A 24794-nucleotide genomic window follows, 5' to 3' on the forward strand; every position below is an offset into this window, starting at 1 on the left:
GCCCACCCAAGAACTTACACCCACCCTCTTCTTCTTCGATGCCCACCCACGAACCTACACCCCACCCTCTTCTTCTTCGACTCCCACCGAAGAACTTACACCCCACCCTCTTCTTCTTTGACGCCCACCCAAGAACTTACACCCCACCCTCTTCTTCGACGCCCACCCACGAACTTACACCCCACCCTCTTCTTCTTCTTCGACGCCCACCCAAGAACTTACACCCCACCCTCTTCTTTTTCTTCGACGCCCACCCAAGAACTTACATCCCACCCTCTATTTCTTTGACAGGCCCCCCATGAACTTACACCCCACCCTCTTCTTCGACGCCCATCCACGAACTTACACCCCACCCTCTTCTTCTTTGACAGGCCCCCCACGAACTTACACCCCACCCTCTTCTTCTTCGACGCCCACCCAAGAACTTACAACCCACCCTCTTCTTCTTCGACGCCCACCAAAGAACTTACACCCCACCCTCTTCTTCTTTGACAGGCCCCCCACGAACTTACACCCCACCCTCTTCTTCTTCGACGCCCACCCATGAACTTACACCCCACCCTCTTCTTCTTCGACGCCCACCCACAAACTTACACCCCACCCTCTTCTTCTTCGACGCCCACCCACGAACTTACACCCCACCCTTTTCTTTTTTGACAGGCCCCCCACGAACTTACACCCCACCCTCTTCTTCTTCGACGCCCACCCAAGAACTTACACCCCACCCTCTTCTTCTTTGACAGGCCCCCCATGAACTTACACCCCACCCTCTTTTTCTTTGATGCCCACCCACGAACTTAAACCCCACCCTCTTCTTCTTTGACAGGCCCCCCACGAACCTACACCCCACCCTCTTCTTCTTCGACGCCCACCCAAGAACTTACACCCACCCTCTTCTTCTTCGATGCCCACCCACGAACCTACACCCCGCCCTCTTCTTCTTCGACGCCCACCCAAGAACTTACACCCCACCCTCTTCTTCTTCTTCGACGCCCACCCAAGAACTTACACCCCACCCTCTTCTTCTTTGACAGTCCCCCCACGAACTTACACCCCACTCTCTTCTTCTTCGACGCCCACCCACGAACTTACACCCCACCCTCTTCTTCTTCGACGCCCACCCACGAACTTACACCCCACCTTCTCTTCTTCGACGCCCACCCAAAAACTTACACCCCACCCTCTTCTTCTTTGACAGGCCCCCCACGAACCTACACCCCACCCTCTTCTTCTTCGACGCCCACCCAAGAACTTACACCCACCCTCTTCTTCTTCGACGCCCACCAACGAACTTACACCCCGCCCTCTTCTTCTTCGACGCCCACCCAAGAACTTACACCCCACCCTCTTCTTCTTCGACGCCCACCCAAGAACTTACACCCCAACCTCTTCTTCGACGCCCACCCACGAACTTACACCCCACCCTCTTCTTCTTTGACGCCCACCCAAGAACTTACACCCCACCCTCTTCTTCTTCGACGCCCACCCAAGAACTTACACCCCACCCTCTTCTTCGACGCCCACCCAAGAACTTACACCCCACCCTCTTCTTCGATGCCCACCCACAAACTTACACCCCACCCTCTTCTTCTTCGATGCCCACCCAAGAACTTACACCCCACCCTCTTCTTCTTCGACGCCCACCCAAGAACTTACAACCCACCCTCTTCTTCTTCGACGTCCACCCACGAACTTACACCCCACCCTCTTCTTCTTTGACAGGCCCCCCACAAACTTACACCCTACCCTCCTCTACTTCGACGCCCACCCACGAACTTACACCCCACCCTCTTCTTCTTCGACGCCCACCCATGAACTTACACCCCACCCTCTTCTTCTTCGACGCCCACACACGAACTTACACCCCACCCTCTTCTTCTTCGACGCCCACCCACGAACTTACACCCACCCTCTTCTTCTTTGACAGGCCCACCCACGAACTTAGACCCCACCCTCTTCTTCTTTGACGCCCACCCACGAACTTACACCCCAACCTCTTCTTTTTTGACAGGCCACCCACGAACTTACACCCCACCCTCTTCTTCTTCGACACCCACCCAAGAACTTACACCCCACCCTCTTCATCTTCGACGCCCACCCAAGAACTTACACCCCACCCTCTTCTTCTTCGACGCCCACCTACGAACTTACACCCCACCCTCTTCTTCTTCGACGCACACCCAAGAACTTACACCCCACAATCTTCTTCATTGACGCCCACCCAAGAACTTACACCCCACCCTCTTCTTCTTCGACGCCCACCCACGAACTTACACCCCACCCACTTCTTCTTCGACGCCCACCCACGAACTTACACCCCACCCTCTTCTTCTTTGACGCCCACCTAAGAACTTACACCCCACCCTCTTCTTCTTCTTCGACGCCCACCCAAGAACTTACACCCTACCCTCTTCTTCTTTGACAGTCCCCCCACGAACTTACACCCCACTCTCTTCTTCTTCGACGCCCACCCACGAAATTACACCCCACCTTCTTCTTCTTCGACGCCCACCCACGAACTTACACCCCACCCTCTTCTTCTTCGACTTCCACCCAAGAACTTACACCCCACCCTCTTCTTCTTCGACGCCTACCCAAGAACTTACACCCCACCCTCTTCTACTTTGACGCCCACTCACGAGCTTACACCCCGCCCTCTTCTTCTTCTTCGACGCCCACCCAAGAACTTACACCCCACCCTCTTTTTCTTCTTCGACGCCCACCCAAGAACTTACACCCCAACCTCTTCTTCTTTGACGCCCACCCACAAACTTACACCCCACCCTCTTCTTCGACGCCCACCCACGAACTTACACCCCACCCTCTTCTTCTTTGACAGGCCCCCCACGAACTTACACCCCACCCTCTTCTTCTTCGACGCCCACCCAAGAACTTACACCCCACCCTCTTCTTCTTCGACGCCCACCCACGAACTTACACCCCGCCCTCTTCTTCTTCGACGCCCACCCAAGAACTTACACCCCACCCTCTTCTTCTTCGATGCCCACCCAAGAACTTACACCCCACCCTCTTCTTCTTCGACGCCCACCCACGAACTTACACCCCACCCTCTTCTTCTTCGACTCCCACCGAAGAACTTACACCCCACCCTCTTCTTCTTTGACGCCCACCCAAGAACTTACACCCCACCCTCTTCTTCTTTGACAGGCCCCCCATGAACTTACACCCCACCCTCTTTTTCTTTGACGCCCACCCACGAACTTACACCCCACCCTCTTCTTCTTTGACAGGCCCCCCACGAACCTACACCCCACCCTCTTCTTCTTCGACGCCCACCCAAGAACTTACACCCACCCTCTTCTTCTTCGACGCCCACCCACGAACTTACACCCCACCCTCTTCTTCGATGCCCACCCACGAACTTACACCCCACCCTCTTCTTCTTTGACAGGCCCCCCACGAACTTACACCCCACCCTCTTCTTCTTCGACGCCCACCCAAGAACTTACAACCCACACTCTTCTTCTTCGACGCCCACCCAAGAACTTACACCCCACCCTCTTCTTCTTTGACAGGCCCCCCATGAACTTACACCCCACCCTCTTCTTCTTCGACGCCCACCCATGAACTTACACCCCACCCTCTTCTTCTTCGACGTCCACCCACGAACTTACACCCCACCCTCTTCTTCTTTGACAGGCCCTCCACGAACTTACACCCCACCCTCTTCTTCTTCGACGCCCACCCAAGAACTTACACCCCACCCTCTTCTTCTTCGACGCCCACCCAAGAACTTACATTCCACCCTCTTCTTCTTCGATGCCCACCCAAGAACTTACACCCCACCCTCTTCTTCTTCGACGCCCACCCACGAACTTACACCCCACCCTCTTCTTCTTCGACGCCCACCCAAGAACTTACACCCCACCCTCTTCTTCTTCGACTCCCACCGAAGAACTTACACCCCACCCTCTTCTTCTTTGACGCCCACCCAAGAACTTACACCCCACCCTCTTCTTCGACGCCCACCCACGAACTTACACCCCACCCTCTTCTTCTTCTTCGACGCCCACCCAAGAACTTACATCCCACCCTCTATTTCTTTGACAGGCCCCCCATGAACTTACACCCCACCCTATTCTTCGACGCCCATCCACGAACTTACACCCCACCCTCTTCTTCTTCGACGCCCACCCAAGAACTTACAACCCACCCTCTTCTTCTTCGACGCCCACCAAAGAACTTACACCCCACCCTCTTCTTCTTTGACAGGCCCCCCACGAACTTACACCCCACCCTCTTCTTCTTCAACGCCCACCCATGAACTTACACCCCACCCTCTTCTTCTTCGACGCCCACCCACAAACTTACACCCCACCCTCTTCTTCTTCGACGCCCACCCACGAACTTACACCCCACCCTTTTCTTTTTTGACAGGCCCCCCACGAACTTACACCCCACCCTCTTCTTCTTCGACGCCCACCCAAGAACTTACACCCCACCCTCTTCTTCTTTGACAGGCCCCCCCATAAACTTACACCCCACCCTCTTTTTCTTTGATGCCCACCCACGAACTTAAACCCCACCCTCTTCTTCTTTGACAGGCCCCCCACGAACCTACACCCCACCCTCTTCTTCTTCAACGCCCACCCAAGAACTTACACCCACCCTCTTCTTCTTCGATGCCCACCCACGAACCTACACCCCACCCTCTTCTTCTTCGACTCCCACCGAAGAACTTACACCCCACCCTCTTCTTCTTTGACGCCCACCCAAGAACTTACACCCCACCCTCTTCTTCGACGCCCACCCACGAACTTACACCCCACCCTCTTCTTCTTCGACGCCCACCCAAGAACTTACACCCCACCCTCTTCTTTTTCTTCGACGCCCACCCAAGAACTTACATCCCACCCTCTATTTCTTTGACAGGCCCCCCATGAACTTACACCCCACCCTCTTCTTCGACGCCCATCCACGTACTTACACCCCACCCTCTTCTTCTTTGACAGGCCCCCCACGAACTTACACCCCACCCTCTTCTTCTTCGACGCCCACCCAAGAACTTACAACCCACCCTCTTCTTCTTCGACGCCCACCAAAGAACTTACACCCCACCCTCTTCTTCTTTGACAGGCCCCCCACGAACTTACACCCCACCCTCTTCTTCTTCGACGCCCACCCATGAACTTACACCCCACCCTCTTCTTCTTCGACGCCCACCCACAAACTTACACCCCACCCTCTTCTTCTTCGACGCCCACCCACGAACTTACACCCCACCCTTTTCTTTTTTGACAGGCCCCCCACGAACTTACACCCCACCCTCTTCTTCTTCGACGCCCACCCAAGAACTTACACCCCACCCTCTTCTTCTTTGACAGGCCCCCCATGAACTTACACCCCACCCTCTTTTTCTTTGATGCCCACCCACGAACTTAAACCCCACCCTCTTCTTCTTTGACAGGCCCCCCACGAACCTACACCCCACCCTCTTCTTCTTCGACGCCCACCCAAGAACTTACACCCACCCTCTTCTTCTTCGATGCCCACCCACGAACCTACACCCCGCCCTGTTCTTCTTCGACGCCCACCCAAGAACTTACACCCCACCCTCTTCTTCTTCTTCGACGCCCACCCAAGAACTTACACCCCACCCTCTTCTTCTTTGACAGTCCCCCCACGAACTTACACCCCACTCTCTTCTTCTTCGACGCCCACCCACGAACTTACACCCCACCCTCTTCTTCTTCGACGCCCACCCACGAACTTACACCCCACCTTCTCTTCTTCGACGCCCACCCAAAAACTTACACCCCACCCTCTTCTTCTTTGACAGGCCCCCCACGAACCTACACCCCACCCTCTTCTTCTTCGACGCCCACCCAAGAACTTACACCCACCCTCTTCTTCTTCGACGCCCACCAACGAACTTACACCCCGCCCTCTTCTTCTTCGACGCCCACCCAAGAACTTACACCCCACCCTCTTCTTCTTCGACGCCCACCCAAGAACTTACACCCCAACCTCTTCTTCGACGCCCACCCACGAACTTACACCCCACCCTCTTCTTCTTTGACGCCCACCCAAGAACTTACACCCCACCCTCTTCTTCTTCGACGCCCACCCAAGAACTTACACCCCACCCTCTTCTTCGACGCCCACCCAAGAACTTACACCCCACCCTCTTCTTCGATGCCCACCCACAAACTTACACCCCACCCTCTTCTTCTTCGATGCCCACCCAAGAACTTACACCCCACCCTCTTCTTCTTCGACGCCCACCCAAGAACTTACAACCCACCCTCTTCTTCTTCGACGTCCACCCACGAACTTACACCCCACCCTCTTCTTCTTTGACAGGCCCCCCACAAACTTACACCCTACCCTCCTCTACTTCGACGCCCACCCACGAACTTACACCCCACCCTCTTCTTCTTCGACGCCCACCCATGAACTTACACCCCACCCTCTTCTTCTTCGACGCCCACACACGAACTTACACCCCACCCTCTTCTTCTTCGACGCCCACCCACGAACTTACACCCACCCTCTTCTTCTTTGACAGGCCCACCCACGAACTTAGACCCCACCCTCTTCTTCTTTGACGCCCACCCACGAACTTACACCCCAACCTCTTCTTTTTTGACAGGCCACCCACGAACTTACACCCCACCCTCTTCTTCTTCGACACCCACCCAAGAACTTACACCCCACCCTCTTCATCTTCGACGCCCACCCAAGAACTTACACCCCACCCTCTTCTTCTTCGACGCCCACCTACGAACTTACACCCCACCCTCTTCTTCTTCGACGCACACCCAAGAACTTACACCCCACAATCTTCTTCATTGACGCCCACCCAAGAACTTACACCCCACCCTCTTCTTCTTCGACGCCCACCCACGAACTTACACCCCACCCACTTCTTCTTCGACGCCCACCCACGAACTTACACCCCACCCTCTTCTTCTTCGACGCCCACCTAAGAACTTACACCCCACCCTCTTCTTCTTCTTCGACGCCCACCCAAGAACTTACACCCTACCCTCTTCTTCTTTGACAGTCCCCCCACGAACTTACACCCCACTCTCTTCTTCTTCGACGCCCACCCACGAAATTACACCCCACCTTCTTCTTCTTCGACGCCCACCCACGAACTTACACCCCACCCTCTTCTTCTTCGACGCCCACCCAAGAACTTACACCCCACCCTCTTCTTCTTCGACGCCTACCCAAGAACTTACACCCCACCCTCTTCTACTTTGACGCCCACCCACGAGCTTACACCCCGCCCTATTCTTCTTCTTCGACGCCCACCCAAGAACTTACACCCCACCCTCTTTTTCTTCTTCGACGCCCACCCAAGAACTTACACCCCAACCTCTTCTTCTTTGACGCCCACCCACAAACTTACACCCCACCCTCTTCTTCGATGCCCACCCACGAACTTACACCCCACCCTCTTCTTCTTTGACAGGCCCCCCACGAACTTACACCCCACCCTCTTCTTCTTCGACGCCCACCCAAGAACTTACACCCCACCCTCTTCTTCTTCGACGCCCACCCACGAACTTACACCCCGCCCTCTTCTTCTTCGACGCCCACCCAAGAACTTACACCCCACCCTCTTCTTCTTCGATGCCCACCCAAGAACTTACACCCCACCCTCTTCTTCTTCGACGCCCACCCACAAACTTACACCCTACCCTCTTCTTCTTCGACGCCCACCCAAGAACTTACACCCCACCCTCTTCTTCTTCGACGCCCACCGAAGAACTTACACCCCACCCTCTTCTTCTTCGACGCCCACCCATGAAATTACACCCCACACTCTTCTACTTCGACTCCCACCCACGAACTTAAACCTACCCTCTTCTTCTTTGACAGGTCCCCCCACAAACTTACATCTCGCCTTCTTCAACGCCCACCCATGGACTTAAACCTACCCTCTTCTTCTTTGACAGGTCCCCCCATGAACTTACACCCCACCCTCCTCTTCTTTGACACCCACAAACTTACACCCCACCCTCCTCTTCTTTGACGCCCACCCAAGAACTTACACCCCACCCTCTTCTTCTTCGACGCCCACCCAAGAACTTACACCCCACCCTCTTCTTCTTTGACAGGCCCCCCATGAACTTACACCCCACCCTCTTCTTCGACGCCCACCCACGAACTTACACCCAACCCTCTTCTTCTTTGACAGGCCCCCCACGAACTTACACCCCACCCTCTTCTTCTTCTTCGACGCCCACCCAAGAACTTACAACCCACCCATTTCTTCTTCGACGCCCACCCAAGAAATTACACCCCACCCTCTTCTTCTTTGACAGGCCCCCCACGAACTTACACCCCACCCTCTTCTTCTTCGACGCCCACCCAAGAACTTACATTCCACCCTCTTCTTCTTCGATGCCCACCCAAGAACTTACACCCCACCCTCTTCTTCTTCGACGCCCACCCACAAACTTACACCCCACCCTCTTCTTCTTCGACTCCCACCGAAGAACTTACACCCCACCCTCTTCTTCTTCTTCGACGCCCACCCAAGAACTTACAACCCACCCATTTCTTCTTCGACGCCCACCCAAGAAATTACACCCCACCCTCTTCTTCTTTGACAGGCCCCCCACGAACTTACACCCCACCCTCTTCTTCTTCGACGCCCACCCAAGAACTTACATTCCACCCTCTTCTTCTTCGATGCCCACCCAAGAACTTACACCCCACCCTCTTCTTCTTCGACGCCCACCCAAGAACTTACACCCCACCCTCTTCTTCTTCGACTCCCACCGAAGAACTTACACCCCACCCTCTTCTTCTTTGACGCCCACCCAAGAACTTACACCCCACCCTCTTCTTCGACGCCCACCCACGAACTTACACCCCACCCTCTTCTTCTTCTTCGACGCCCACCCAAGAACTTACACCCCACCCTCTTCTTTTTCTTCGACGCCCACCCAAGAACTTACATCCCACCCTCTATTTCTTTGACAGGCCCCCCATGAACTTACACCCCACCCTCTTCTTCGACGCCCATCCACGAACTTACACCCCACCCTCTTCTTCTTTGACAGGCCCCCCACGAACTTACACCCCACCCTCTTCTTCTTCGACGCCCACCCAAGAACTTACAACCCACCCTCTTCTTCTTTGACGCCCACCAAAGAACTTACACCCCACCCTCTTCTTCTTTGACAGGCCCCCCACGAACTTACACCCCACCCTCTTCTTCTTCGACGCCCACCCATGAACTTACACCCCACCCTCTTCTTCTTCGACGCCCACCCACAAACTTACACCCCACCCTCTTCTTCTTCGACGCCCACCCACGAACTTACACCCCACCCTTTTCTTTTTTGACAGGCCCCCCACGAACTTACACCCCACCCTCTTCTTCTTCGACGCCCACCCAAGAACTTACACCCCACCCTCTTCTTCTTTGACAGGCCCCCCATGAACTTACACCCCACCCTCTTTTTCTTTGATGCCCACCCACGAACTTAAACCCCACCCTCTTCTTCTTTGACAGGCCCCCCACGAACCTACACCCCACCCTCTTCTTCTTCAACGCCCACCCAAGAACTTACACCCACCCTCTTCTTCTTCGATGCCCACCCACGAACCTACACCCCACCCTCTTCTTCTTCGACTCCCACCGAAGAACTTACACCCCACCCTCTTCTTCTTTGACGCCCACCCAAGAACTTACACCCCACCCTCTTCTTCGACGCCCACCCACGAACTTACTCCCCACCCTCTTCTTCTTCTTCGACGCCCACCCAAGAACTTACACCCCACCCTCTTCTTTTTCTTCGACGCCCACCCAAGAACTTACATCCCACCCTCTATTTCTTTGACAGGCCCCCCATGAACTTACACCCCACCCTCTTCTTCGACGCCCATCCACGAACTTACACCCCACCCTCTTCTTCTTTGACAGGCCCCCCACGAACTTACACCCCACCCTCTTCTTCTTCGACGCCCACCCAAGAACTTACAACCCACCCTCTTCTTCTTCGACGCCCACCAAAGAACTTACACCCCACCCTCTTCTTCTTTGACAGGCCCCCCACGAACTTACACCCCACCCTCTTCTTCTTCGACGCCCACCCATGAACTTACACCCCACCCTCTTCTTCTTCGACGCCCACCTACAAACTTACACCCCACCCTCTTCTTCTTCGACGCCCACCCACGAACTTACACCCCACCCTTTTCTTTTTTGACAGGCCCCCCACGAACTTACACCCCACCCTCTTCTTCTTCGACGCCCACCCAAGAACTTACACCCCACCCTCTTCTTCTTTGACAGGCCCCCCATGAACTTACACCCCACCCTCTTTTTCTTTGATGCCCACCCACGAACTTAAACCCCACCCTCTTCTTCTTTGACAGGCCCCCCACGAACCTACACCCCACCCTCTTCTTCTTCGACGCCCACCCAAGAACTTACACCCACCCTCTTCTTCTTCGATGCCCACCCACGAACCTACACCCCGCCCTCTTCTTCTTCGACGCCCACCCAAGAACTTACACCCCACCCTTTTCTTCTTCTTCGACGCCCACCCAAGAACTTACACCCCACCCTCTTCTTCTTTGACAGTCCCCCCACGAACTTACACCCCACTCTCTTCTTCTTCGACGCCCACCCACGAACTTACACCCCACCCTCTTCTTCTTCGACGCCCACCCACGAACTTACACCCCACCTTCTCTTCTTCGACGCCCACCCAAAAACTTACACCCCACCCTCTTCTTCTTTGACAGGCCCCCCACGAACCTACACCCCACCCTCTTCTTCTTCGACGCCCACCCAAGAACTTACACCCACCCTCTTCTTCTTCGACGCCCACCAACGAACTTACACCCCGCCCTCTTCTTCTTCGACGCCCACCCAAGAACTTACACCCCACCCTCTTCTTCTTCGACGCCCACCCAAGAACTTACACCCCAACCTCTTCTTCGACGCCCACCCACGAACTTACACCCCACCCTCTTCTTCTTTGACGCCCACCCAAGAACTTACACCCCACCCTCTTCTTCTTCGACGCCCACCCAAGAACTTACACCCCACCCTCTTCTTCGACGCCCACCCAAAAACTTACACCCCACCCTCTTCTTCTTTGACGCCCACCCACGAACTTACACCCCACCCTCTTCTTCGATGCCCACCCAAGAACTTACACCCCACCCTCTTCTTCTTTGACGCCCACCCAAGAACTTACAACCCACCCTCTTCTTCTTCGACGTCCACCCACGAACTTACACCCCACCCTCTTCTTCTTTGACAGGCCCCCCACAAACTTACACCCTACCCTCCTCTACTTCGACGCCCACCCACGAACTTACACCCCACCCTCTTCTTCTTCGATGCCCACCCATGAACTTACACCCCACCCTCTTCTTCTTCGATGCCCACACACGAACTTACACCCCACCCTCTTCTTCTTCGACGCCCACCCACGAACTTACACCCACCCTCTTCTTCTTTGACAGGCCCACCCACGAACTTAGACCCCACCCTCTTCTTCTTTGACGCCCACCCACGAAATTACACCCCAACCTCTTCTTTTTTGACAGGCCACCCACGAACTTACACCCCACCCTCTTCTTCTTCGACACCCACCCAAGAACTTACACCCCACCCTCTTCATCTTCGACGCCCACCCAAGAACTTACACCCCACCCTCTTCTTATTCGACGCCCACCTACGAACTTACACCCCACCCTCTTCTTCTTCGACGCACACCCAAGAACTTATACCCCACAATCTTCTTCATTGACGCCCACCCAAGAACTTACACCCCACCCTCTTCTTCTTCGACGCCCACCCACGAACTTACACCCCACCCACTTCTTCTTCGACGCCCACCCACGAACTTACACCCCACCCTCTTCTTCTTCGACGCCCACCCAAGAACTTACACCCCACCCTCTTCTTCTTTGACAGGCCCCCCACGAACTTACACCCCACACTCTTCTTCTTCGATGCCCACCCAAGAACTTACACCCCACCCTCTTCTTCTTCTTCGACGCCCACCCAAGAACTTACACCCTACCCTCTTCTTCTTTGACAGTCCCCCCACGAACTTACACCCCACTCTCTTCTTCTTCGACGCCCACCCACGAAATTACACCCCACCTTCTTCTTCTTCGACGCCCACCCACGAACTTACACCCCACCCTCTTCTTCTTCGACGCCCACCCAAGAACTTACACCCCACCCTCTTCTTCTTCGACGCCTACCAAGAACTTACACCCCACCCTCTTCTACTTTGACGCCCACCCACGAGCTTACACCCCGCCCTCTTCTTCTTCTTCGACGCCCACCCAAGAACTTACACCCCACCCTCTTTTTCTTCTTCGACGCCCACCCAAGAACTTACACCCCAACCTCTTCTTCTTTGACGCCCACCCACAAACTTACACCCCACCCTCTTCTTCGACGCCCACCCACGAACTTACACCCCACCCTCTTCTTCTTTGACAGGCCCCCCACGAACTTACACCCCACCCTCTTCTTCTTCGACGCCCACCCAAGAACTTACACCCCACCCTCTTCTTCTTCGACGCCCACCCACGAACTTACACCCCACCCTCTTCTTCTTCGACGCCCACCCAAGAACTTACACCCCACCCTCTTCTTCTTCGATGCCCACCCAAGAACTTACACCCCACCCTCTTCTTCTTCGACGCCCACCCACGAACTTACACCCCACCCTCTTCTTCTTCGACGCCCACCCAAGAACTTACACCCCACCCTCTTCTTCTTCGACGCCCACCGAAGAACTTACACCCCACCCTCTTCTTCTTCGACGCCCACCCATGAAATTACACCCCACACTCTTCTACTTCGACTCCCACCCACGAACTTAAACCTACCCTCTTCTTCTTTGACAGGTCCCCCCACAAACTTACATCTCGCCTTCTTCAACGCCCACCCATGGACTTAAACCTACCCTCTTCTTCTTTGACAGGTCCCCCCATGAACTTACACCCCACCCTCCTCTTCTTTGACACCCACAAACTTACACCCCACCCTCCTCTTCTTTGACGCCCACCCAAGAACTTACACCCCACCCTCTTCTTCTTCGACGCCCACCCAAGAACTTACACCCCACCCTCTTCTTCTTTGACAGGCCCCCCATGAACTTACACCCCACCCTCTTCTTCGACGCCCACCCACGAACTTACACCCAACCCTCTTCTTCTTTGACAGGCCCCCCACGAACTTACACCCCACCCTCTTCTTCTTCTTCGACGCCCACCCAAGAACTTACAACCCACCCATTTCTTCTTCGACGCCCACCCAAGAAATTACACCCCACCCTCTTCTTCTTTGACAGGCCCCCCACGAACTTACACCCCACCCTCTTCTTCTTCGACGCCCACCCAAGAACTTACACCCCAACCTCTTCTTCTTCGACGCCCACCCACGAACTTACACCCCACCCTCTTCTTCTTTGACGCCCACCCAAGAACTTACACCCCACCCTCTTCTTCTTCGACGCCCACCCAAGAACTTACATCCCACCCTCTTCTTCGACGCCAACCCAAGAACTTACACCCCACCCTCTTCTTCTTTGACACCCACCCACGAACTTACACCCCACCCTCTTCTTCTTCGATGCCCACCCAAGAACTTACACCCCACCCTCTTCTTCTTCGACGCCCACCCAAGAACTTAGAACCCACCCTCTTCTTCTTCGACGTCCACCCACGAACTTACACCCCACCCTCTTCTTCTTTGACAGGCCCCCCACAAACTTACACCCTACCCTCCTCTACTTCGACGCCCACCCACGAACTTACACCCCACCCTCTTCTTCTTCGACGCCCACCCATGAACTTACACCCCACCCTCTTCTTCTTCGATGCCCACACACGAACTTACACCCCACCCTCTTCTTCTTCGACGCCCACCCACGAACTTACACCCACCCTCTTCTTCTTTGACAGGCCCACCCACGAACTTAGACCCCACCCTCTTCTTCTTTGACGCCCACCCACGAACTTACACCCCAACCTCTTCTTTTTTGACAGGCCACCCACGAACTTACACCCCACCCTCTTCTTCTTCGACACCCACCCAAGAACTTACACCCCACCCTCTTCATCTTCGACGCCCACCCAAGAACTTACACCCCACCCTCTTCTTCTTCGATGCCCACCCACGAACTTACACCCCACCCTCTTCTTCTTCGACGCCCACCCAAGAACTTACACCCCACCCTCTTCTTCATCGACGCCCACCCAAGAACTTACACCCCACCCTCTTCTTCTTCGACGCCCACCCACGAACTTACACCCCACCCACTTCTTCTTCGACGCCCACCCAAGAACTTACACCCCACCCTCCTCTTCTTCGATGCCCACCCAAGAACTTACACCCAACCCTCTTCTTCTTCTTCGACGCCCACCCACGAACTTACACCCCACCCTCTTCTTCTTCGACGCCCACCCAAGAACTTACACCCCACCCTCTTCTTCTTCTTCGACGCCCACCCAAGAACTTACACCCCAACCTCTTCTTCTTCGACGCCCACCCACGAACTTACACCCCACCCTCTTCTTCTTTGACGCCCACCCAAGAACTTACACCCCACCCTCTTCTTCTTCGACGCCCACCCAAGAACTTACACCCCACCCTCTTCTTCGACGCCCACCCAAGAACTTACACCCCACCCTCTTCTTCTTTGACGCCCACCCACGAACTTACACCCCACCCTCTTCTTCTTCGATGCCCACCCAAGAACTTACACCCCACCCTCTTCTTCTTCGACGCCCACCCAAGATCTTACAACCCACCCTCTTCTTCTTCGACGTCCACCCACGAACTTACACCCCACCCTCTTCTTCTTTGACAGGCCCCCCACAAACTTACACCCTACCCTCCTCTACTTCGACGCCCACCCACGAACTTACACCCCACCCTCTTCTTCTTCGACGCCCACCCATGAACTTACACCCCACCCTCTTCTTCTTCGATGCCCACACACGAACTTACACCCCACCCTATTCTTCTTCGACGCCCACCCACGAACTTACACCCACCCTCTTCTTCTTTGACAGGCCCACCCACGAACTTAGACCCCACCCTCTTCTTCTTTGACGCCCACCCACGAACTTACACCCCAACCTCTTCTTTTTTGACAGGCCACCCACGAACTTACACCCCACCCTCTTCTTCTTCGACACCCACCCAAGAACTTACACCCCACCCTCTTCATCTTCGACGCCCACCCAAGAACTTACACCCCACCCTCTTCTTCTTCGACGCCCACCCACGAACTTACACCCCACCCTCTTCTTCTTCGACGCCCACCCAAGAACTTACACCCCACCCTCTTCTTTTTCTTCGACGCCCACCCAAGAACTTACACCCCACCCTCTTCTTCTTCGACGCCCACCCACGAACTTACACCCCACCCACTTCTTCTTCGACGCCCACCCAAGAACTTACACCCCACCCTCCTCTTCTTCGATGCCCACCCAAGAACTTACACCCAACCCTCTTCTTCTTCTTCGACGCCCACCCACGAACTTACACCCCACCCTCTTCTTCTTCTTCGACGCCCACCCAAGAACTTACACCCCACCCTCTTCTTCTTCTTCGACGCCCACCCAAGAACTTACACCCCACCCTCTTCTTCTTTGACAGTCCCCCCACGAACTTACATCCCACTCTCTTCTTCTTCGACGCCCACCCATGAAATTACACCCCACCCTCTTCTTCTTCGACGCCCACCCACGAACTTACACCCCACCCTCTTCTTCTTTGACAGTCCCCCCACGAACTTACACCCCACTCTCTTCTTCTTCGACGCCCACCCATGAAATTACACCCCACCCTCTTCTTCTTCGACGCCCACCCACGAACTTACACCCCACCCTCTTCTTCGACGCCCACCCAAGAACTTACACCCCACCCTCTTCTTCTTCGACGCCTACCCAAGAACTTACACCCCACCCTCTTCTACTTTGACGCCCACCCACGAGCTTACACCCCGCCCTCTTCTTCTTCGACGCCCACCCAAGAACTTACACCCCACCCTCTTTTTCTTCTTCGACGCCCACCCAAGAACTTACACCCCAACCTCTTCTTCTTTGACGCCCACCCACAAACTTACACCCCACCCTCTTCTTCTTCGACGCCCACCCACGAACTTACACCCCACCCTCTTCTTCTTTGACAGGCCCCCCACGAACTTACACCCCACCCTCTTCTTCTTCGACGCCCACCCAAGAACTTACACCCCACCCTCTTCTTCTTCGACGCCCACCCACGAACTTACACCCCGCCCTCTTCTTCTTCGACGCCCACCCAAGAACTTACACCCCACCCTCTTCTTCTTCGATGCCCACCCAAGAACTTACACCCCACCCTCTTCTTCGACGCCCACCCAAGAACTTACACCCCACCCTCTTCTTCTTTGACGCCCACCCACGAACTTACACCCCACCCTCTTCTTCTTCGATGCCCACCCAAGAACTTACACCCCACCCTCTTCTTCTTTGATGCCCACCCAAGAACTTACAACCCACCCTCTTCTTCTTCGACGTCCACCCACGAACTTACACCCCACCCTCTTCTTCTTTGACAGGCCCCCCACAAACTTACACCCTACCCTCCTCTACTTCGACGCCCACCCACGAACTTACACCCCACCCTCTTCTTCTTCGATGCCCACCCATGAACTTACACCCCACCCTCTTCTTCTTCGATGCCCACACACAAACTTACACCCCACCCTCTTCTTCTTCGACGCCCACCCACGAACTTACACCCACCCTCTTCTTCTTTGACAGGCCCACCCACGAACTTAGACCACACCCTCTTCTTCTTTGACGCCCACCCACGAACTTACACCCCAACCTCTTCTTTTTTGACAGGCCACCCACGAACTTACACCCCACCCTCTTCTTCTTCGACACCCACCCAAGAACTTACAACCCACCCTCTTCATCTTCGACGCCCACCCAAGAACTTACACCCCACCCTCTTCTTCTTCGACGCCCACCCACGAACTTACACCCCACCCTCTTCTTCTTCGACGCCCACCCAAGAACTTACACCCCACCCTCTTCTTCATCGACGCCCACCCAAGAACTTACACCCCACCCTCTTCTTCTTCGACGCCCACCCACGAACTTACACCCCACCCACTTCTTCTTCGACGCCCACCCAAGAACTTACACCCCACCCTCCTCTTCTTCGATGCCCACCCAAGAACTTACACCCAACCCTCTTCTTCTTCTTCGACGCCCACCCACGAACTTACACCCCACCCTCTTCTTCTTCTTCGACGCCCACCCAAGAACTTACACCCCACCCTCTTCTTCTTCTTCGACGCCCACCCAAGAACTTACACCCCACCCTCTTCTTCTTTGACAGTCCCCCCACGAACTTACACCCCACTCTCTTCTTCTTCGACGCCCACCCATGAAATTACACCCCACCCTCTTCTTCTTCGACGCCCACCCACGAACTTACACCCCACCCTCTTCTTCTTCGACGCCCACCCAAGAACTTACACCCCACCCTCTTCTTCTTCGACGCCTACCCAAGAACTTACACCTCACCCTCTTCTACTTTGACGCCCACCCACGAGCTTACACCCCGCCCTCTTCTTCTTCGACGCCCACCCAAGAACTTACACCCCACCCTCTTTTTCTTCTTCGACGCCCACCCAAGAACTTACACCCCAACCTCTTCTTCTTTGACGCCCACCCACAAACTTACACCCCACCCTCTTCTTCTTCGACGCCCACCCACGAACTTACACCCCACCCTCTTCTTCTTTGACAGGCCCCCCACGAACTTACACCCCACCCTCTTCTTCTTCGACGCCCACCCAAGAACTTACACCCCACCCTCTTCTTCTTCGACGCCCACCCATGAACTTACACCCCGCCCTTTTCTTCTTCGACGCCCACCCAAGAACTTACACCCCACCCTCTTCTTCTTCGATGCCCACCCAAGAACTTACACCCCACCCTCTTCTTCTTCGACGCCCACCCACGAACTTACACCCCACCCTCTTCTTCTTCGACGCCCACCCAAGAACTTACACCCCACCCTCTTCTTCTTCGACGCCCACCGAAGAACTTACACCCCACCCTCTTCTTCTTCGACGCCCACCCATGAAATTACACCCCACACTCTTCTTCTTCCACTCCCACCCACGAACTTAAACCTACCCTCTTCTTCTTTAACAGGTCCCCCCACAAACTTACATCTCGCCTTCTTCAACGCCCACCCATGGACTTAAACCTACCCTCTTCTTCTTTGACAGGTCCCCCCATGAACTTACACCCCACCCTCCTCTTCTTTGACACCCACAAACTTACACCCCACCCTCCTCTTCTTTGACGCCCACCCAAGAACTTACACCCCACCCTCTTCTTCTTCGACGCCCACCCAAGAACTTACACCCCACCCTCTTCTTCTTTGACAGGCCCCCCATGAACTTACACCCCACTCTCTTCTTCGACGCCCACCCACGAACTTACACCCAACCCTCTTCTTCTTTGACAGGCCCCCCACGAACTTACACCCCACCCTCTTCTTCTTCGACGCCCACCCATGAACTTACACCCCACCCTCTTCTTCTTCGACGCCCACCCACGATCTTACACCCCACCCTCTTCTTCTTTGACAGGCCCCCCACGAATTTACACCCCACCCTCTTCTTCTTCGACGCCCACCCAAGAACTTACACCCCACCCTCTTCTTCTTCGACGCCCACCCACGAACTTACACCCCGCCCTCTTGTTCTTCGACGCCCACCCAAGAACTTACACCCCACCCTCTTCTTCTTCGATGCCCACCCAAGAACTTACACCCCACCCTCTTCTTCTTCGACGCCCACCCACGAACTTACACCCCACCCTCTTCTTCTTCGACACCCACCCAAGAACTTACACCCCACCCTCTTCTTCTTCGACGCCCACCCAAGAACTTACACCCCACCCTCTTCTTCGACGCCCACCCAAGAACTTACACCCCACCCTCTTCTTCTTCGACGCCCACCCACGAACTTACACCCCACCCTCTTCTTCTTCTTCGACGCCCACCCAAGAACTTACACCCCACCCTCTTCTTCTTCTTTGACGCCCAAACAAGAACTTACACCCCACCCTCTTCTTCTTTGACAGGCCCCCCATGAACTTACACCCAACCCTCTTCTTCGACGCCCATCCACGAACTTACACCCCACCCTCTTCTTCTTTGACAGGCCCCCCACGAACTTACACCCCACTCTCTTCTTCTTCGACGCCCACCCAAGAACTTACAACCCACCCTCTTCTTCTTCGACGCCCACCCAAGAACTTACACCCCACCCTCTTCTTCTTTGACAGGCCCCCCACGAACTTACACCCCACTCTCTTCTTCTTCGACGCCCACCCACGAACTTACACCCCACCCTCTTCTTCTTCGACGCCCACCCACAAACTTACACCCCACCCTCTTCTTCTTCGACGCCCACCCACGAACTTACACCCCACCCTTTTCTTCTTTGACAGGCCCCCCACGAACTTACACCCCACCCTCTTCTTCTTCGACGCCCACCCAAGAACTTACACCCCACCCTCTTCTTCTTTGACAGGCCCCCCGTGAACTTACACCCCACCCTCTTTTTCTTTGACGCCCACCCAAGAACTTACACCCCACCCTCTTCTTCTTTGACAGGCCCCCACGAACCTACACCCCACCCTCTTCTTCTTCGACGCCCACCCAAGAACTTACACCCACCCTCTTCTTCTTCGACGCCCACCCACAAACTTACACCCCGCCCTCTTCTTCTTCGACGTACACCCAAGAACTTACACCCCAACCTCTTCTTCTTCGACGCCCACCCACGAACTTACACCCCACCCTCTTCTTCTTCGACGCCCACCCAAGAACTTACACCCCACCCTCTTCTTCTTCGACGCCCACCCAAGAACTTACACCCCACCCTCTTCTTCGACGCCCACCCAAGAACTTACACCCCACCCTCTTCTTCTTCGACGCCCACACACGAACTTACACCCACCCTCTTCTTCTTCGACGCCCACCCACGAACTTACACCCACCCTCTTCTTCTTTGACAGGCCCACCCACGAACTTACACCCCACCCTCTTCTTCTTCGATGCCCACCCAAGAACTTACACCCAACCCTCTTCTTCTTCTTCGACGCCCACCCACGAACTGACACCCCACCCTCTTCTTCTTCTTCGACGCCCACCCAAGAACTTACACCCCACCCTCTTCTTCTTCTTCGATGCCCACCCAAGAACTTACACCCCACTCTCTTCTTCTTCGACGCCCACCCACGAAATTACACCCCACCCTCTTCTTCTTCGACACCCACCCACGAACTTACACCCCACCCTCTTCTTCTTCGACGCCCACCCAAGAACTTACACCCCACCCTCTTCTTCTTCGACGCCCACCCAAGAACTTACACCCCACCCTCTTCTACTTTGACGCCCAACCACGAGCTTACAACCCGCCCTCTTCTTCTTTGACGCCCACCCAAGAACTTACACCCCACCCTCTTTTTCTTCTTCGACGCCCACCCAAGAACTTACACCCCAACCTCTTCTTCTTTGACGCCCACCCACAAACTTACACCCCACCCTCTTCTTCTTCGACGCCCACCCACGAACTTACACCCCACCCTCTTCTTCTTCTTCGACTCCCACCCATGAACTTACACCCCACCCTCTTCTTCTTCGACGCCCACACACAAACTTACACCCACCCTCTTCTTCTTCGACGCCCACCCACGAACTTACACCCACCCTCTTCTTCTTTGACAGGCCCACCCACGAACTTAGACCCCACCCTCTTCTTCTTTGACACCCACCCACGAACTTACACCCCAACCTCTTCTTTTTTGACAGGCCACCCACGAACTTACACCCCAACCTCTTCTTTTTTGACAGGCCACCCACGAACTTACACCCCACCCTCTTCTTCTTCGACACCCACCCAAGAACTTACACCCCACCCTCTTCATCTTCGACGCCCACCCAAGAACTTACACCCCACCCTCTTCTTCTTCGACGCCCACCCACGAACTTACACCCCACCCTCTTCTTCTTCGACGCCCACCCACGAACTTACACCCCACCCTCTTCTTCTTCGACGCCCACCCAAGAACTTACACCCCACCCTCTTCTTCTTCGATGCCCACCCAAGAACTTACACCCAACCCTCTTCTTCTTCTTCGACGCCCACCCACGAACTGACACCCCACCCTCTTCTTCTTCTTCGACGCCCACCCAAGAACTTACACCCCACCCTCTTCTTCTTCTTCGATGCCCACCCAAGAACTTACACCCCACTCTCTTCTTCTTCGACGCCCACCCACGAAATTACACCCCACCCTCTTCTTCTTCGACGCCCACCCACGAACTTACACCCCACCCTCTTCTTCTTCGACGCCCACCCAAGAACTTACACCCCACCCTCTTCTTCTTCGACGCCCACCCAAGAACTTACACCCCACCGTCTTCTACTTTGACGCCCACCCACGAGCTTACACCCCGCCCTCTTCTTCTTTGACGCCCACCCAAGAACTTACACCCCACCTTCTTTTTCTTCTTCGACGCCCACCCAAGAACTTACACCCCAACCTCTTCTTCTTTGACGCCCACCCACAAACTTACACCCCACCCTCTTCTTCTTCGACGCCCACCCACGAACTTACACCCCACCCTCTTCTTCTTTGACAGGCCCCCCACAAACTTACACCCCACCATCTTCTTCTTCGACGCCCACCCAAGAACTTACACCCCACCCTCTTCTTCTTCGACGCCCACCCACGAACTTACAGCCCGCCCTCTTCTTCTTCGACGCCCACCCAAGAACTTACACCCCACCCTCTTCTTCTTCGATGCCCACCCAAGAACTTACACCCCACCCTCTTCTTCTTCGACGCCCACCCACGAACTTACACCCCACCCTCTTCTTCGACGCCCACCCAAGAACTTACACCCCACCCTCTTCTTCTTCGACGCCCACCGAAGAACTTACACCCCACCCTCTTCTTCTTCGACGCCCACCCATGAAATTACACCCCACACTCTTCTTCTTCAACTCCCACCCACGAACTTAAACCTACCCTCTTCTTCTTTGACAGGTCCCCCCACGAACTTACATCTCGCCTTCTTCTTCTTCAACGCCCACCCATGGACTTAAACCTACCCTCTTCTTCTTTGACAGGTCCCCCCATGAACTTACACCCCACCCTCCTCTTCTTTGACACCCACAAACTTACACCCCACCCTCTTCTTTGACGCCCACCCAAGAACTTACACCCCACCCTCTTCTTCTTCGACGCCCACCCAAGAACTTACACCCCACCCTCTTCTTCTTTGACAGGCCCCCCATGAACTTACACCCCACCCTCTTCTTCGACGCCCACCCACGAACTTACACCCAACCCTCTTCTTCTTTGACAGGCCCCCCACGAACTTACACCCCACCCTCTTCTTCTTCTTCGACGGCCACCCAAGAACTTACACCCCACCCTCTTCTTCTTCGACGCCCACCCACGATCTTACATCCCACCCTCTTCTTCTTTGACAGGCCCCCCACGAACTTACACCCCACCCTCTTCTTCTTCTTCGACGCCCACCCAAGAACTTACAACCCACCCATTTCTTCTTCGACGCCCACCCAAGAAATTACACCCCACCCTCTTCTTCTTTGACAGGCCCCCCATGAACTTACACCCCACCCTCTTCTTCTTCGACGCCCACCCAAGAACTTACACCCCAACCTCTTCTTCTTCGACGCCCACCCACGAACTTACACCCCACCCTCTTCTTCTTTGACGCCCACCCAAGAACTAACACCCCACCCTCTTCTTCTTCGACGCCCACCCAAGAACTTACACCCCACCCTCTTCTTCGACGCCCACCCAAGAACTTACACCCCACCCTCTTCTTCTTTGACGCCCACCCACGAACTTACACCCCACCCTCTTCTTCTTCGATGCCCACCCAAGAACTTACACCCCACCCTCTTCTTCTTCGACGCCCACCCAAGAACTTACAACCCACCCTCTTCTTCTTCGACGTCCACCCACGAACTTACACCCCACCCTCTTCTTCTTTGACAGGCCCCCCACAAACTTACACCCTACCCTCCTCTACTTCGACGCTCACCCACGAACTTACACCCCACCCTCTTCTTCTTCGACGCCCACCCATGAACTTACACCCCACCCTCTTCTTCTTCGATGCCCACACACGAACTTACACCCCACCCTCTTCTTCTTCGACGCCCACCCACGAACTTACACCCACCCTCTTCTTCTTTGACAGGCCCACCCACGAACTTAGACCCCACCCTCTTCTTCTTTGACGCCCACCCACGAACTTACACCCCAACCTCTTCTTTTTTGACAGGCCACCCACGAACTTACACCCCACCCTCTTCTTCTTCGACACCCACCCAAGAACTTACACCCCACCCTCTTCATCTTCGACGCCCACCCAAGAACTTACACCCCACCCTCTTCTTCTTCGACGCCCACCCACGAACTTACACCCCACCCTCTTCTTCTTCGACGCCCACCCAAGAACTTACACCCCACCCTCTTCTTCATCGACGCCCACCCAAGAACTTACACCCCACCCTCTTCTTCTTCGACGCCCACCCACGAACTTACACCCCACCCACTTCTTCTTCGACGCCCACCCAAGAACTTACACCCCACCCTCCTCTTCTTCGATGCCCACCCAAGAACTTACACCCAACCCTCTTCTTCTTCTTCGACGCCCACCCACGAACTTACACCCCACCCTCTTCTTATTCTTCGACGCCCACCCAAGAACTTACACCCCACCCTCTTCTTCTTCTTCGACGCCCACCCAAGAACTTACACCCCACCCTCTTCTTCTTTGACAGTCCCCCCACGAACTTACACCCCACTCTCTTCTTCTTCGATGCCCACCCATGAAATTACACCCCACCCTCTTCTTCTTCGACGCCCACCCATGAACTTACACCCCACCCTCTTCTTCTTCGACGCCCACCCAAGAACTTACACCCCACCCTCTTCTTCTTCGACGCCTACCCAAGAACTTACACCCCACCCTCTTCTACTTTGACGCCCACCCACGAGCTTACACCCCGCCCTCTTCTTCTTTGACGCCCACCCAAGAACTTACACCCCACCCTCTTTTTCTTCTTCGACGCCCACCCAAGAACTTACACCCCAACCTCTTCTTCTTTGACGCCCACCCACAAACTTACACCCCACCCTCTTCTTCTTCGACGCCCACCCACGAACTTACACCCCACCCTCTTCTTCTTTGACAGGCCCCCCACGAACTTACACCCCACCCTCTTCTTCTTCGACGCCCACCCAAGAACTTACACCCCACCCTCTTCTTCTTCGACGCCCACCCACGAACTTACACCCCGCCCTTTTCTTCTTCGACGCCCACCCAAGAACTTACACCCCACCCTCTTCTTCTTCGATGCCCATCCAAGAACTTACACCCCACCCTCTTCTTCTTCGACGCCCACCCACGAACTTACACCCCACCCTCTTCTTCTTCGACGCCCACCCAAGAACTTACACCCCACCCTCTTCTTCTTCGACGCCCACCGAAGAACTTACACCCCACCCTCTTCTTCTTTGACAGGCCCCCCACAAACTTACACCCTACCCTCCTCTACTTCGACGCTCACCCACGAACTTACACCCCACCCTCTTCTTCTTCGACGCCCACCCATGAACTTACACCCCACCCTCTTCTTCTTCGATGCCCACACACGAACTTACACCCCACCCTCTTCTTCTTCGACGCCCACCCACGA

Source organism: Crinia signifera, chromosome 1, assembly GCF_055691185.1.
Source record: "Crinia signifera chromosome 1, ASM5569118v1, whole genome shotgun sequence".
Lineage (NCBI taxonomy): Eukaryota > Metazoa > Chordata > Amphibia > Anura > Myobatrachidae > Crinia > Crinia signifera.